The following is a 16,221-nucleotide window of genomic DNA, read 5'->3' on the forward strand; positions in this document are numbered from 1 at the left end:
CAATGACCAGTCACACTTGTATTTATATTGTATATAAACAATAAATAAACATGTTTTGTTGTGAGATGTCAAAACTTCCATTAAACCTGATATCTTAAAAAAAATATTTTTTTCAAGAAATGTGTAAAATAATTATATCAATGGATTCAGTAGAACAAAACAAGTAAAATGAGACCCCACTTTATACGATTCTTACACATATTTGTTTCGTTAAAACTGTCTGATTAACAACAGGATTTAGCGTAGATTCAGTATAATCATTCATTTTAATAAAAAAAAAAAATTTAAGAAACATGAAAAGGAGTAATATTTTCTGATTCAGAACAATAATATGAGTAAAATGAGACCCCACTTTATATAATTATTACAAATATTTGTTCATTAAACCTGTCTAATTAACAACATGATTTAGTGTAGATTAATAGTAATGTGATCAGACTAAGTAGATAACATACTGTTGTGGTGTCGATCTTACATCCTCTATCAATGAGAAGACTACAGACCTCCAGGTGTCCTTCACTGGCAGCATACATTAATGCTGTCCATCCACCAACCTGGAATAATACAACTGACATCAAAACTTGTCTGATAAACTGGACAATGTTGTGTAATAAATATAAACTAAATATATATCACATGAATCAGTGGTCAAAACTGAATACAATGACCAGTCACACTTGTATTTATATTCTATATAAACACTAAATAAACAACATGTTTTTTTTGTGAGATGTCAAACTTCCATCAGAACTGTCATGTTAATTTTTTTTGGTTTTTTTTAAGACATGAATAAAATATTTACATCAATGGATTCATTACAAATCTCTGAGTAAAATGACATCTCACTTTATATAATCCTAACAAGTATTTGTTAATATAATGATTAAATCTGTCTGATTAACATGATTCAGAATAATGATCAATTTTTTAAAAAGGACCTTTTTCAAAGAAATATAAAAAATAGTTACATTTCCTGATTTAGTGCGAGTAGACAAACAAAACGAACCCCACTTTATATAATTCTGACAAATATTTGTTGTCCATTAAACCTGTATAATTAACAAGAAAATTTTGTATATATTAAGGAATGTGGTCAAAGTGAAGCAATACCATACATGTGTGATATTTGTTTTACACCCGCTGTAAAACCTTGGTGAAAAAAGGTTCTTGTAAATATTCAAAGTAAGAACTTCATCAACTATAATTCAAAACAAACAAGAACAATTAATGAGAGAGAAACAATACCTTTATGCATTTTTTTTTCTCTCACTAAAACTGTTAAATTAAAAACAGATTTTGATTTAATATCAAATTCAGTATATTGATATAAATATCAGTTTCCATACAGATATATTATTATATTATGTTCTGAAGTAACATGTAGTTGTGTGTTTTATACTGGTAATGTACAATCTGTTCCGTTCTGAAGTAACTTGTAGTTGTTTTATACTGCTTATGTACAATCTGTTAAGTTCTGAAGTAACTTGTAGTTGTGTGTTTCATACTGCTCTTGTACAATCTGTTATGTTCTGAAGTAACTTGTAGTTGTGTGTTTTATACTGCTCATGTACAATCTGTAAAGTTATGAAGTAACTTGTAGTTGTTTTATACTGCTTATGTACAATCTGTTAAGTTCTGAAGTAACTTGTAGTTGTGTGTTTTATACTGCTCATGTACAATCTGTTATGTTCTGGAGTAACTTGAAGCTGTATGTTTATACTGCTTATGTAAAATTTGTTATGTTCTGAAGTAACTTCTTGTTGTGTGTTTTATACTGCTTATGTACAATGTTATTTCTGAAGAAACTTGTAGTTGTGTGTTTTATACTGCTGGTGTACAATCTGTTATGTTCTAAAGTAACTTGTAGTTGTGTGTTTTATACTGCTGGTGTACAATCTGTTATGTTCTGAAGAAACTTGTAGTTGTGTGTTTTATACTATTTATGTACAATCTGTTCTGTTCTGAAGTAACTTGTAGTTGCATGTTTTATCCTGCTGTTGTACAATCTGTTCTGTTCTGAAGTAACTTGTAGTTGTGTGTTCTATACTGCTGGTGTACAATCTGTTATGTTCTAAAGTAATTTGTAGTTGTTTGTTCTATACTGCTGGTGTACAATCTGTTATGTTCTGAAGTAACTTGTAGTTGTGTGTTTTGTACTGCTTATAAACAATCTGTTATGTTATGAAGTAACTTTTAGTTGTGTGTTTTATACTGCTGGTGTACATTCTGTTATGTTTTGAAGTAACTTGAAGCTGTATGTTTATACTGCTTATGAAAAAATTGTTATGTTCTGAAGTTACTTCTTGTTGTGTTTTATACTGCTTATGTACAATTTTATGTCCTGAAGAAACTTGTAGTTGTGTGCTATATATTGCTGGTGTACAATCTGTTATGTTCTGAAGTAATTTGTAGTTGTGTGTTTTATACTGCTGGTGTAAAATCTGTTATGTTCTGAAGTAATTTGTAGTTGTGTGTTCTATACTGCTGGTGTACAATCTGTTATGTTCTAAAGTATTTTGTAGTTGTGTGTTCTATACTGCTTGGGTAACATCTGTTATGTTCTGAAGTAATTTGTAGTTGTGTGTTCTATACTGCTGGTGTACAATCTCTTATGTTCTGAAGTAATTTGTAGTTGTGTGTTATATACTGCTGGTGTACAATCTGTTATGTTCTGAAGTAATTTGTAGTTGTGTGTTCTATACTGCTGGTGTAAAATCTGTTATGTTCTGAAGTATCTTGCAGTTGTGTGTTCTATACTGCTGGTGTACAATCTGTTATGTTCTGAAGTAATTTGTAGTTGTGTGCTCTTTACTGCTGGTGTACAATCTGTTATGTTCTTAAGTAATTTGAAGCTGAATGTTTATACTGCTTATGCAAAATTTGTTATGTTCTGAAGTTACTTCTTGTTGTGTTTTATACTGCTTATGTACAATTTTATGTCCTGAAGAAACTTGTAGTTGTGTGTTATATATTGCTGGTGTACAATCTGTTATGTTCTGAAGTAATTTGTAGTTGTGTGTTTTATACTGCTGGTGTACAATCTGTTATGTTCTGAAGTAATTTGTAGTTGTGTGTTCTATACTGCTGGTGTACAATCTGTTATGTTCTGAAGTAACTTGCATTTGTGTGTTCTATACTACTCATGTACAATCTGTTCTGTTCTGAAGTAATTTGTAGTTGTGTGTTTTATACTACTCGTGTACAATCTGTTATGTTCTGAAGTAATTTGCAGTTGTGTGTTCTATACTACTTGTGTACAATCTGTTATGTTCTTAAGTAATTTGTAGTTGTATGTCTATACTGCTGTGTCAAATCTGTTATGTCCTGAAGTAATTTGTAGTTGTGTGTTATATACTGCTGGTGTACAATCTGTTATGTTCTGAAGTAATTTGTAGTTATGTGTTTTATACTGCTTATGAACAATCTGTTATGTTCTGAAGTAATTTGTAGTTGTGTGTTCTAAACTGCTGGTGTACAATCTGTTATGTTCTGACGTAACTTGTAGTTGTGTGTTTTATACTGCTTATGAACAATCTGTTATGTTATGAAGTAACTTGTAGTTGTGTGTTTTATACTGCTGGTGTACATTCTGTTATGTTTTGGAGTAACTTGAAGCTGTATGTTTATACTGCTTATGAAAAATTTGATATGTTCGGAAGTAACTTCTTGTTGTGTGTTTGATACTGTACAATTTTATGTTCTGAAGAAACTTGTAGTTGTGTGTTCTATACTGCTGGTGTAAAATCTGTTATGTTCTGAAGTAATTTGTAGTTGTGTGTTCTATACTGCTGGTGTACAATCTGTTCTGTTCTGAAGAAATTTGTAGTTGTGTGTTTTATACTGCTGGTGTACAATCTGTTCTGTTCTGAAGTAACTTGTAGTTGTGTGTTTTATACTGCTCATGTACAATCTGTTATGTTCTGGAGTAACTTGCAGTTGTGTGTTTTATACTATTTATGTACAATCTGTTATGTTCTTAAGTAACTTTCAGTTGTGTGTTTTATCCTGCTGGAGTACAATTCGTTATGTTCTGAAGTAACTTTCAGTTGTGTGTTCTATACTACTTGTGTACAATCTGTTATGTTCAAAAGTAATTTGTAGCTGTGTGTTCTATACTGCTGGTTTACAATCTTATATGTTCTAAAGTAATTTGTAGTTGTGTGTTCTATACTGCTGGTGTACAATCTGTTATGTTCTGAAGTAACTTGTAGTTGTGTGTTTTATACTGCTGGTGTACATTCTATTATGTTTTGGAGTAACTTGAAGCTGAATGTTTATACTGCTTATGAAAAATTTGTTATGTACTGAAGTTACTTCTTGTTGTGTGTTTTATACTGCTTATGTACAATTTTATGCGTTGAAGAAACTCGTAGTTGTTTGTTATATACTGCTGGTGTACAATCTGTTATGTTCTGAAGTAATTTGTAGTTGTGTGTTCTATACTGCTGGTGTACAATCTGTTATTTTCTGAAGTAATTTGTAGTTGTGTGTTCTATACTGCTGGTGTACAGTCTGTTATGTTCTGAAGTAATTTGTAGTTGTGTGTTATATACTGCTGGGGTAAAATCTGTTATGTTCTGAAGTAATTTGTAGTTGTGTGTTCTATACTGCTGGTGTACATTCGGTTATGTTCTGAAGTAACTTGCAGTTGTGTGTTCTATACTGCTGGTGTAAAATCTGTTATGTTCTGAAGTAATTTGTAGTTGTGTGTTCTTTACTGCTGGTGTACAATCGGTTATGTTCTGAAGTAACTTGCAGTTGTGTGTTCTATACTTCTCATGTACAATCTGTTATGTTCTGAAGTAATTTGTAGTTGTGTGTTCTATACTGCTGGTGTAAAATCTGTTATGTGATGAAGTTACTTGTGGTTGTGTGTTCTATACTGCTGGTGTAAAATCTGTTATGTTCTGAAGTAATTTGTAGTTGTGTATTATATACTGCTGGGGTAAAATCTGTTATGTTCTGAAGTAATTTGTAGTTGTGTGTTCTATTCTGCTGGTGTATAATCTGTTATGTTCTGAAGTAATTTGTAGTTTGTGTTCTATACTGCTGGTGTACAATCTGTTCTGTTCTGAAGTAATTTGTAGTTGTGTGTTCTATACTGCTGGTGTTAAATCTGTTAGGTTCTGAAGTATCTTGCAGTTGTGTGATCTATACTGCTAGTGTACAATCTGTTATGTTCTGAAGTAATTTGTAGTTGTGTGTTCTATACTGCTGGTGTACAATCTGTTATGTTCTAAAGTAATTTGAAGCTGAATGTTTATACTGCTTATGAAAAAATTGTTATGTTCTTAAGTTACTTCTTGTTGTGTGTTTTATACTGCTTATGTACAATTGTATGTCCTGACGAAACTTGTAGTTGTGTGTTATATATTGCTGGTGTACAATCTGTTGTGTTCTGAAGTAATTTGTAGTTGTGTGTTTTATACTGCTGGTGTACAATCTGTTATGTTCTGAAGTAATTTGTAGTTGTGTGTTCTATACTGCTGGTGTACAATCTGTTATGTTCTGAAGTAAGTTGCAGTTGTGTGTTCTATACTTCTCGTGTACAATCTGTTATGTTCTGAAGTAATTTGTAGTTGTGTGTTTTATACTGCTGGTGTACAATCTGTTCTGTTCTGAAGTAATTTGTAGTTGTGTGTTCTATACTGCTGGTGTACAATCTGTTATGTTCTGAAGTAATTTGTAGCTGTGTGTTCTATACTGCTGGTGTACAATCTGTTATGTTCTGAAGTAAGTTGCAGTTGTGTGTTCTATACTTCTCGTGTACAATCTGTTATGTTCTGAAGTAATTTGTAGTTGTGTGTTCTATACTGCTGATGTAAAATCTGTTATGTGATGAAGTAACTTGTGGTTGTGTGTTCTATACTACTGGTGTACAATCTGTTATGTTCTTAAGTAATTTGTAGTTGTATGTCTATACTGCTGGTGTAAAATCTGTTATGTTCTGAAGTAATTTGTAGTTGTGTGTTCTATACTGCTGGTGTAAAATCTGTTATGTTTTTAAGTAATTTGTAGTTGTGTGTTATATACTGCTGGTGTACAATCTGTTTTGTTCTGAAGTAATTTGTAGTTATGTGTTTTAAACTGCTTATGAACAATCTGTTATGTTCTGAAGTAATTTGTAGTTTTGTGTTTTATACTGCTGGTGTACAATCTGTTTTATTATACTTCACGTTAAAATGCCATATTTTGATTGGCTAAGACGAGGGTGTCATTTTACTCTATCACATGGCTGAGCGGGTGACAATTTTTTTTTAATGTTACCCTCTCGTCTACACCAATCAGAAATCGATGAATCAAAGAATAATGAATTGAATTTACATCAAGGAATTACATACAATGCTTAAGTTCTACGTTTTGGCTCAGATTTTATCATCGACTGTTAAAATAAATAAAATAAAACATCTTGCTTGACTTTTGTTGTTTTTTTCAAATGCCCGTAACGTTGTTATGAACGTGACGTCATAGAAAATACTTTTAAAATAAAAGTAATCAGTAAAAGCCAATAATGATAGGACATTCAGTATTATAAATTAAATAACACATAGCTGAGAGGGTGATAGAGCAGATTAGAACCCCTCGAAAAGGCATCGTCAACCTTGGCTTCGCCGCGGTTGACAATGTTTTCTCGGAGTACCAATCTGCTCTATCACCCTCTCAGCTATGTGTTATTTATATACTGTTGTGACGTAACTTGTAGTTGTGTGTTTTATACTGCTTATGAACAATCTGTTATGTTATGAAGTAACTTGTAGTTGTGTGTTTTATACTGCTGGTGTACATTCTGTTATGTTTTGGAGTAACTTGTAGTTGTGTGTTTTATACTGCTGGTGTAAATTCTGTTATGTCCTGACGAAACTTGTAGTTGTGTGTTATATATTGCTGGTGTACAATCTGTTATGTTCTGAAGTAATTTGTAGTTGTGTGTTTTATACTGCTTATGTACAATTGTATGTCCTGACGAAACTTGTAGTTGTGTGTTATATATTGCTGGTGTACAATCTGTTATGTTCTGAAGTAATTTGTAGTTGTGTGTTATATACTGCTGGTGTACAATCTGTTATGTTCTGAAGTAATTTGAAGTTGTGTGTTCTATACTGCTGGTGTAAAATCCTTTATGTTCTTAAGTAATTTGTAGTTGTGTGTTATATACTGCTGATGTACAATCTGTTATGTTCTGAAGTAATTTCACTGTCCTTTATTTTTAAGTAACTTGCAGTTTTACACTGTTTTACTGTAACTTTATCTTTAAGTAACTTGTAGTTTTACACTGTTTTACTGTACTTTATTTTTAAGTAACTTGTAGTTTTACACTGTTTTACTGTACTTTATTTTTAAGTAACTTGTAGTTTTACACTATTTCACTGTACACTATTTTTAAGTAACTTGTAGTTTTGTGTCTTTTATTGTACATGTACCAGAAGACGCTGTATCTTAAAATGATTTTTCTGTGAAGTATTAAAATAAGGTAGTTTTGAATCTGACTATTTTACTTACATCTTGATGATCAATGTCTGCACCATTCTGTAGGCTTAATTTTAAGGCTTCTATATCTCCATCCCTAGCAGCTGTAGTTAGTTTCTGTAAGTATAACATAGAAATTACATTTAATCTTGATAATCAATGTCTGCACCATTCTGTAGACATAATTTTAAGGCTTCTATACCTCCAGTACTAGCAGCTGTAAGAAGTTTCTGTAAGTAAAACATATATAGTACATTTAACCTTGATAATCAATGTCTGCACCATTCTGTAGACATACTTTTAAGGCTTCTATACCTCCAGTACTAGCAGTTGTATGAAGTTTCTGTAAGTAAAACATATATAGTACATTTAACCTTGATAATCAATGTCTGCACCATTCTGTAGACATACTTTTAAGGCTTCTATACCTCCAGTACTAGCAGCTGTATGAAGTTTCTGTAAGTAAAACATATATAGTACATTTAACCTTGATAATCAATGTCTGCACCATTCTGTAGACATACTTTTAAGGCTTCTATACCTCCAGTACTAGCAGCTGTAAGAAGTTTCTGTAAGTATAATATAGAAATTACATTTAACCTTGATAATCAATGTCTGCACCATTCTGTAGACATAATTTTAAGGCTTCTATGTCTCCATCACTAGCAGCTGTAATAAGTTTCTGTAAGTAAAACATGAATTTTAAATTTAATAAATTGTATTAAATAATTGCTGTTAATTTAACTAAACAAAGGCAAGGGGAGAGAACTTCTGTATTGTTTATTTTTTATTTTGAAAAATTGTCCAATTTTTTTACTAATAACTGTATAGACTTAAGGGTTACATATTTGACATTGTAATCAAGGATTCTGAAGGTACTACATAAATAATACACTGTCTACTACTGGAAAGAAGTTTACAGAGTATACACTCATACTTAAAAAAATATTCGATAAATTTCTTACTGAAAAAACTTTAAATTGCATTTTTGTTTGTCATCAGTTACTCAATACATATTCAATTTTTTTTTATGTAACTAAACTGCCACTCAGTATTGTATGATAATAAGTAAAGTCTTCCCATGTAAGTTATTGACACACTAACCTCAGAGAATATATATTAAATTTACTAGGAAATCTGCATGTGTGCAAGTGTCAACTGTGTAATGTGTACAAGATAAGACAATTAAGTGTCACCTGTGTAATGAGTAGAAGATAAGACAATTAAGTGTCACCCGTGTAATGAGTAGAAGATAGGTCGATCAAGTGTCACTCTCATAATGAGTAGAAAATAAGACCATCAAGTGTCACCCGTGTAATGAGTAGAAGATAAGTCGATTAGGTGTCACCCTTTTTATGAGTAGAAGATAAGTCGATTAGGTGTCACACTTTTTATGAGTAGAAGATAAGACAATTAAGTGTCACCCATGTAATGAGTAGAAGATAAGTCGATTAAGTGTCACCCTTTTTATGAGTAGAAGATAAGAAAAATTAGTGTCAACCTAGAAGATAAGACGATCAAGTGTCACCCTTTTAATGAGTAGAAGATATGACAATCAAGTGTGACCCGTGTAATGAGTAGAAGATATGACAATCAAGTGTCACCCATGTAATGAGTAGAAGATAAGTCGATTAAGTGTCACCCTTTTTATGAGTAGAAGATAAGAAAAATTAGTGTCAACCGTGTTTATATGAGTAGAAGATAAGACGATCAAGTGTCACCCTTTTAATGAGTAGAAGATATGACAATTAAGTGTCACCCATGTAATGAGTAGGAGATAAGACAATTAAGTGTCACCCTTTTAATGAGTAGAAGATATGACAATCAAGTGTGACCCGTGTAATGAGTAGAAGATAAGACAATTAAGTGTCACCCGTGTAATGAGTAGAAGATAAGACAATTAAGTGTCACCCGTGTAATGAGTAGAAGATAAGACAAGTAAGACGATATCTGCTATAGTTATTAGCAACACCTTAGTTAGTCAAATGTTGTGAGTCACCAAAACAGCCACTCAGTATTGTATGATAATAAGCAGAGTCTTCCCATGTAAGTTATTGACACACTAACCTCAGAGAATATATATTAAAGTTACTAGGAAATCTGCATGTGTGCAAGTGTCAACTGTGTAATGTGTACAAGATAAGACAATTAAGTGTCACCTGTGTAATGAGTAGAAGATAAGACAATTAAGTGTCACCCGTGTAATGAGTAGAAGATAGGTCGATCAAGTGTCACTCTCATAATGAGTAGAAAATAAGACCATCAAGTGTCACCCGTGTAATGAGTAGAAGATAAGTCGATTAGGTGTCACCCTTTTTATGAGTAGAAGATAAGTCGATTAGGTGTCACCCTTTTTATGAGTAGAAGATAAGTCGATTAGGTGTCACACTTTTTATGAGTAGAAGATAAGACAATTAAGTGTCACCCATGTAATGAGTAGAAGATAAGTCGATTAAGTGTCACCCTTTTTATGAGTAGAAGATAAGAAAAATTAGTGTCAACCTAGAAGATAAGACGATCAAGTGTCACCCTTTTAATGAGTAGAAGATATGACAATCAAGTGTGACCCGTGTAATGAGTAGAAGATATGACAATCAAGTGTCACCCATGTAATGAGTAGAAGATAAGTCGATTAAGTGTCACCCTTTTTATGAGTAGAAGATAAGAAAAATTAGTGTCAACCGTGTTTATATGAGTAGAAGATAAGACGATCAAGTGTCACCCTTTTAATGAGTAGAAGATATGACAATTAAGTGTCACCCATGTAATGAGTAGGAGATAAGACAATTAAGTGTCACCCTTTTAATGAGTAGAAGATATGACAATCAAGTGTGACCCGTGTAATGAGTAGAAGATAAGACAATTAAGTGTCACCCGTGTAATGAGTAGAAGATAAGATGATTAAGTGTGACCCATGTAATGAGTAGAAGATAAGACAATTAAGACGATATCTGCTATAGTTATTAGCAACACCTTAGTTAGTCAAATGTTGTGAGTCACCAAAACAGCCACTCAGTATTGTATGATAATAAGCAGAGTCTTCCCATGTAAGTTATTGACACACTAACCTCAGAGAATATATATTAAAGTTACTCGGAAATCTGCATGTGTGCAAGTGTCAACTGTGTAATGTGTACAAGATAAGACAATTAAGTGTCACCTGTGTAATGAGTAGAAGATAAGACAATTAAGTGTCACCCGTGTAATGAGTAGAAGATAGGTCGATCAAGTGTCACTCTCATAATGAGTAGAAAATAAGACCATCAAGTGTCACCCGTGTAATGAGTAGAAGATAAGTCGATTAGGTGTCACCCTTTTTATGAGTAGAAGATAAGTCGATTAGGTGTCACACTTTTTATGAGTAGAAGATAAGAAAAATTAGTGTCACCCTTTTTATGAGTAGAAGATAAGACAATTAAGTGTCACCCATGTAATGAGTAGAAGATAAGTCGATTAGGTGTCACCCTTTTTATGAGTAGAAGATAAGAAAAATAGTGTCACCCGTGTTTATATGAGTAGAAGATAAGACGATCAAGTGTCACCCTTTTAATGAGTAGAAGATATGACAATCAAGTGTGACCCGTGTAATGAGTAGAAGATATGACAATCAAGTGTGACCCCTGTAATGAGTAGAAGATAAGACGATCAAGTGTCACCCATGTAATGAGTAGAAGATAAGACGATCAAGTGTCACCCTTTTAATGAGTAGAAGATATGATGATCAAGTGTTACCCATGTAATGAGTAGAAGATAAGATGATCAAGTGTGACCCGTGTAATGAGTAGAAGATAAGATGATTAAGTGTGACCCGTGTAATGAGTAGAAGATAAGATGATCAAGTGTCACCCGTGTAATGAGTAGAAGATAAGATGATTAAGTGTGACCCGTGTAATGAGTAGAAGATAAGATGATTAAGTGTGACCCGTGTAATGAGTAGAAGATAAGATGATTAAGTGTGACCCGTGTAATGAGTAGAAGATAAGATGATTAAGTGTGACCCGTGTAATGAGTAGAAGATAAGATGATTAAGTGTGACCCGTGTAATGAGTAGAAGATAAGATGATTAAGTGTGACCCGTGTAATGAGTAGAAGATAAGATGATTAAGTATCAACCGTGTAATGAGTAGAAGATAAAATGATTAAGTATCAACCATGTAATGAGTAGAAGATAAGATGATTAAGTGTGACCCGTGTAATGAGTAGAAGATAAGATGATTAAGTGTGACCCGTGTAATGAGTAGAAGATAAGATGATTAAGTGTCACCCGTGTAATGAGTAGAAGATAAGATGATTAAGTGTGACCCATGTAATGAGTAGAAGATAAGACAATTAAGTGTGACCCATGTAATGAGTAGAAGATATGACAATTAAGTGTGACCCATGTAATGAGTAGAAGATAAGACGATCAATTGTTACCCATGTAATGAGTAGAAGATAAGACGATCAATTGTTACCCATGTAATGAGTAGAAGATAAGATGATCAAGTGTGACCGGTGTAATGAGTAGAAGATATGACAATCAAGTGTGACCCGTGTAATGAGTAGAAGATATGACAATCAAGTGTGACCCGTGTAATGAGTAGAAGATATGACAATCAAGTGTGACCCGTGTAATGAGTAGAAGATAAGATGATTAAGTGTGACCCGTGTAATGAGTAGAAGATAAGACAATTAAGACGATATCTGCTATAGTTATTAACAACACCTTAGTTGGTCAAATGTTGTGAGTCACCATGCTTTGTCCCACTTTTGTTTTTTTTGTTTGATCTGTTTTCTTCGAAATAGTAGTTTTGTTACATTCTCCTAGAATTCTACTAGTTTTTATCTCAAATTACCACTTACTTGTATCTAATTGTACAATAATGGGGAACAAAACCACACAAGGAGACTATTAGGTAAATCTTACCTCATTCCAATCCTCCATTATATCCTAAAAATAGAAAAGAAAAATTATATTCGATATATACTGTTGAGTTATTATTGAGGTACATGTATTATAGTTACTGTCAATTAAAAATACATGATCATTATTGGATGTAATATACTGACCTAATATTTTTAAAAACTAATTTTAATTAAATAATAATAGCATTGAAACAGTGATTTATCTCAACTTTTCTGGCAATAAGACTGCACTATTAGAAGTTAATGAACTGAACTATAAACCTTGAAGATTTGATAACATACCTAAATGATGTACAAATGTATTCTACAAGCAGGATGTGACTCTTTCCTTGGAACACCAGAACATCTATTGCACTTTCCGAAGTCGAAGAATGTCAAAAGTTTTCTTTTACCAGCTTTAAGACACACATAAAAAATATCAAGTAACAGTTTCTTAAAACACTATCAATAATCGACTAGAACAGTCGAATTAAATTCAACTGTTTTTTTATTCTGTATGAGCCTGTCCAATAACGTGGTGGATGTAGTTATTAGTTGCGTACCATCTTTGTTTTTACTTCATTGTTGTTTTTAGCAGTGGATTTTTTCTTTTGAAATGTTTCACATTTTATCATACCAAGGCTATTTATAGATGATTATATGGCATGGGTTTTGCTCATTGTTGTAGGCTGTTGGACAACCTGTAATTGTTTATAACTGTGTCCTATGGTCTAGGAATAATGGTATCATTGTTAATCATACCACACCTCCTTATTATCATATGGTATGGGTTTTGCTCATTGTCGAAGGCTGTTGGACAGCATGAAATTGTTTATATCTTTGTCCTATCGTCTGGGAATAATTGCATCATTGTTAATCATACCACAACTCCTAATTATTATATGGCATGGGTTTTGCTCATTGTTGAAGGCTGTTGAACGACCGTAATTGTTTATATCTTTGTCCTTTGATCTAAAAATAATTGTTTCATTGTTTATCTAACCACACTTCCTTATGATTATATGGTATGGGTTTTGCTCATTGTTGAAGGCTGTTGGACAACCTGTCATTGTTTATATCTTTGTCCTATAGTCTAGGACTAATTGTATCGTTGTTTATCATACCACATTTCCTTATTTTTATACAATAAAATGATCACAGATACCCCCTCCCTCTTAACATACTTAATGTACTTACAGGATTGAAGCTATAAGTAATTTTTACAATTTGCCTAAAAATATGTTAAGTCCTGGACCATTTGAAGTTTCGAGTGAAAGGCCCTCCTCAAGAAATTCAATGGTCCTAAAATAAGTACTAATGTAAAGGGTTGTAGGCCATGGATCTTTGTATTCCAAAATTCAAATGTTCTCTCACAGAAATGAAAGGTTCCTGACCATTGGCCCACACTAATTTAAAACTATGAGAAGTAAAGTAAGAATAATGTAATGGTGTGTTATATTGCCATATTTTAGGTTGCTGCTTAGTCTCTAACTAAAAGCTCTTTTCAAAAATGGCACTAGCCTATGCTGTGGAACCATAACTTCGAACAAGACAAATAGATCTGTGTCGCTGCATGCAATTGATTGAGGTAACATATTTACTGAAGCATAAATGATCATTCCATAAAATCATAAGAGCCAAGAAATTTACATGAAAATTATCGTTGTACAATGAGTGTTACAAAATTTCAAACTATTGACAAACAGGGAAAAGCTGCACAGCCGAAAAAAAATTGCTAACACGCTACAACTCAAATTTGTCAAGCTGTTCATCTAATATAAAATCATTCCCTTCTATAGAAGCCAAGAAAAGTTCAAAGAAAGTTTCATTGTACAATGAGTGTTGTATAATTTCAAACTATCGGCAAACAGGAAGCGACTGCATGGTAGATGTGAAAACTGCTTCGTCTGTATTGATTTACCTCATTTTAGAGAAGAAGCAAATATTAATTTTCAAATCTTTGGTTGAACTGTCCAGGGTTCAAACCCACCACCTCCCACACTTAAGGTTAACACAATACCACAACACCGTGAAGATCAACGAGGCAGTTTTATGAGAAAAAAATTGTTATGCAATCTTAAAAAATACGATACATACTAATTAGATAAATACTGATGAATGTACCTCTGAGGTCAGCCTATTTTATAAGTATAAGGTTGTGCCATCATCTAAAGCATCTGTGAAAATTAACTATAAATCATATTTACTTGTTTAAGCCTGAAATATGTAAAACATATGTATCACTTAAAAATACTTCATTGGTACTTCTATTTATAGTTAACTGTTATGAATGTTTCTTATAAATATATCAATGTTTGTGTGTTGTCTCCTTGTATCCCTGTATCTTATTGACATATCAATGTTTGTGGGTTATCTCCCTGTTTCTTATAAACATATCAATGTTTGTGTGTTATCTCCCTGTTTCTTATAAACATATCAATGTTTGTAGGTTATCTTCCTGTATAAATATAAATGTTTGAGTGTTATCTCCCTGTTTCTTATAAACATATCAATGTTTGTGGGTTATCTCCCTGTATAAACATATAACTGTTTCAGTGTTATCTCCCTGTATCTTATAAACATTTCAATGTTTGTGGGTTATGTCCCCGTTTCTTATCAACATATCAATGTTTGTGTTATCTCCCTGTATAAATATATAAATGTTTGAGTGTTATCTCCCTGTTTCTTATAAATATATCAATGTTTGTGGGTTATCTCCCTGTATAAACATATCAATGTTTGTGGGTTATCTCCCTGTATAAACATATCAATGTTTGTGGGTTATCTCCCTGTATAAACATATCAATGTTTGTGGGTTATCTCCCTGTATAAACATATCAATGTTTGTGGGTTATCTCCCTGTATAAACATATCAATGTTTGAGGGTGATCTCCCATTATAAACATATCAATGTTTGTGGGTTATCTCCCTGTATAAACATATCAATGTGTGTGTGTTATCTCCCTGTATAAATATATCAATGTGTGTGTATTATCTCCCTGTTTCAATAAAATAAACTTACAATTATATTAAAGTTATATGGTTTGCTACTGACCCCCTACGGATCCATAGACTAGAGGGTTATTAAAATCCATAGGGGTTGGGGCCAAAGGGGGTCAGTAGTGAACCGTATATAGGATATAGCAAATTTATTGCACATGGGACTTTTCCTGTTGCATTTTGTAGAAAAATAAACAATGAAATACAACAACATCAATAGATGACGTCACCATTAACAATAGACAGATGTCATGAACCCATATGAAATGTACTAACCCCATACGGATCCATTTGGGGTCACCATGTGACGGCTTTAAACCAATCACAACATCATAGTTCACCCGCGGAGCGATAAAAAGGTATAATGCGCAATTATTTCATTAACATGAATAAATCCTAAATGTTATGGCCAGCCTCATAAAAATGTAGACCTTGTCACATGAGGTTATTTTTTAATTGTCGACTATATATTGACCTGTACACATCTTCTATATATTGACCTGTACACATCTACTATATATTGACCTGTACACATCTCCTATACCTTGACCTTTACACATCTCCAAATATTGACCTGTACACATCTCCAAATATTGACCTGTACACATCTCCTATATATTGACCGGTACACATCTCCTATATATTGACCTGTACACATCTCCTATATATTGACCTGTACACATCTCCTATATATTGACCTGTACATGTCTCCTATATATTGACCTGTACACATCTCCTATATATTGACCTGTACACATCTCCTATATATTGACCGGTACACATCTCCTATATATTGACCTGTACACATCTCCTACATATTGACCTGTACACATCTCCTATATATTGACCTGTACACACCTCCTACATATT

The sequence above is a fragment of the Mytilus trossulus genome, unplaced genomic scaffold, assembly GCF_036588685.1.
Source record: "Mytilus trossulus isolate FHL-02 unplaced genomic scaffold, PNRI_Mtr1.1.1.hap1 h1tg000158l__unscaffolded, whole genome shotgun sequence".
Classification (NCBI taxonomy): Eukaryota; Metazoa; Mollusca; class Bivalvia; order Mytilida; family Mytilidae; genus Mytilus; species Mytilus trossulus.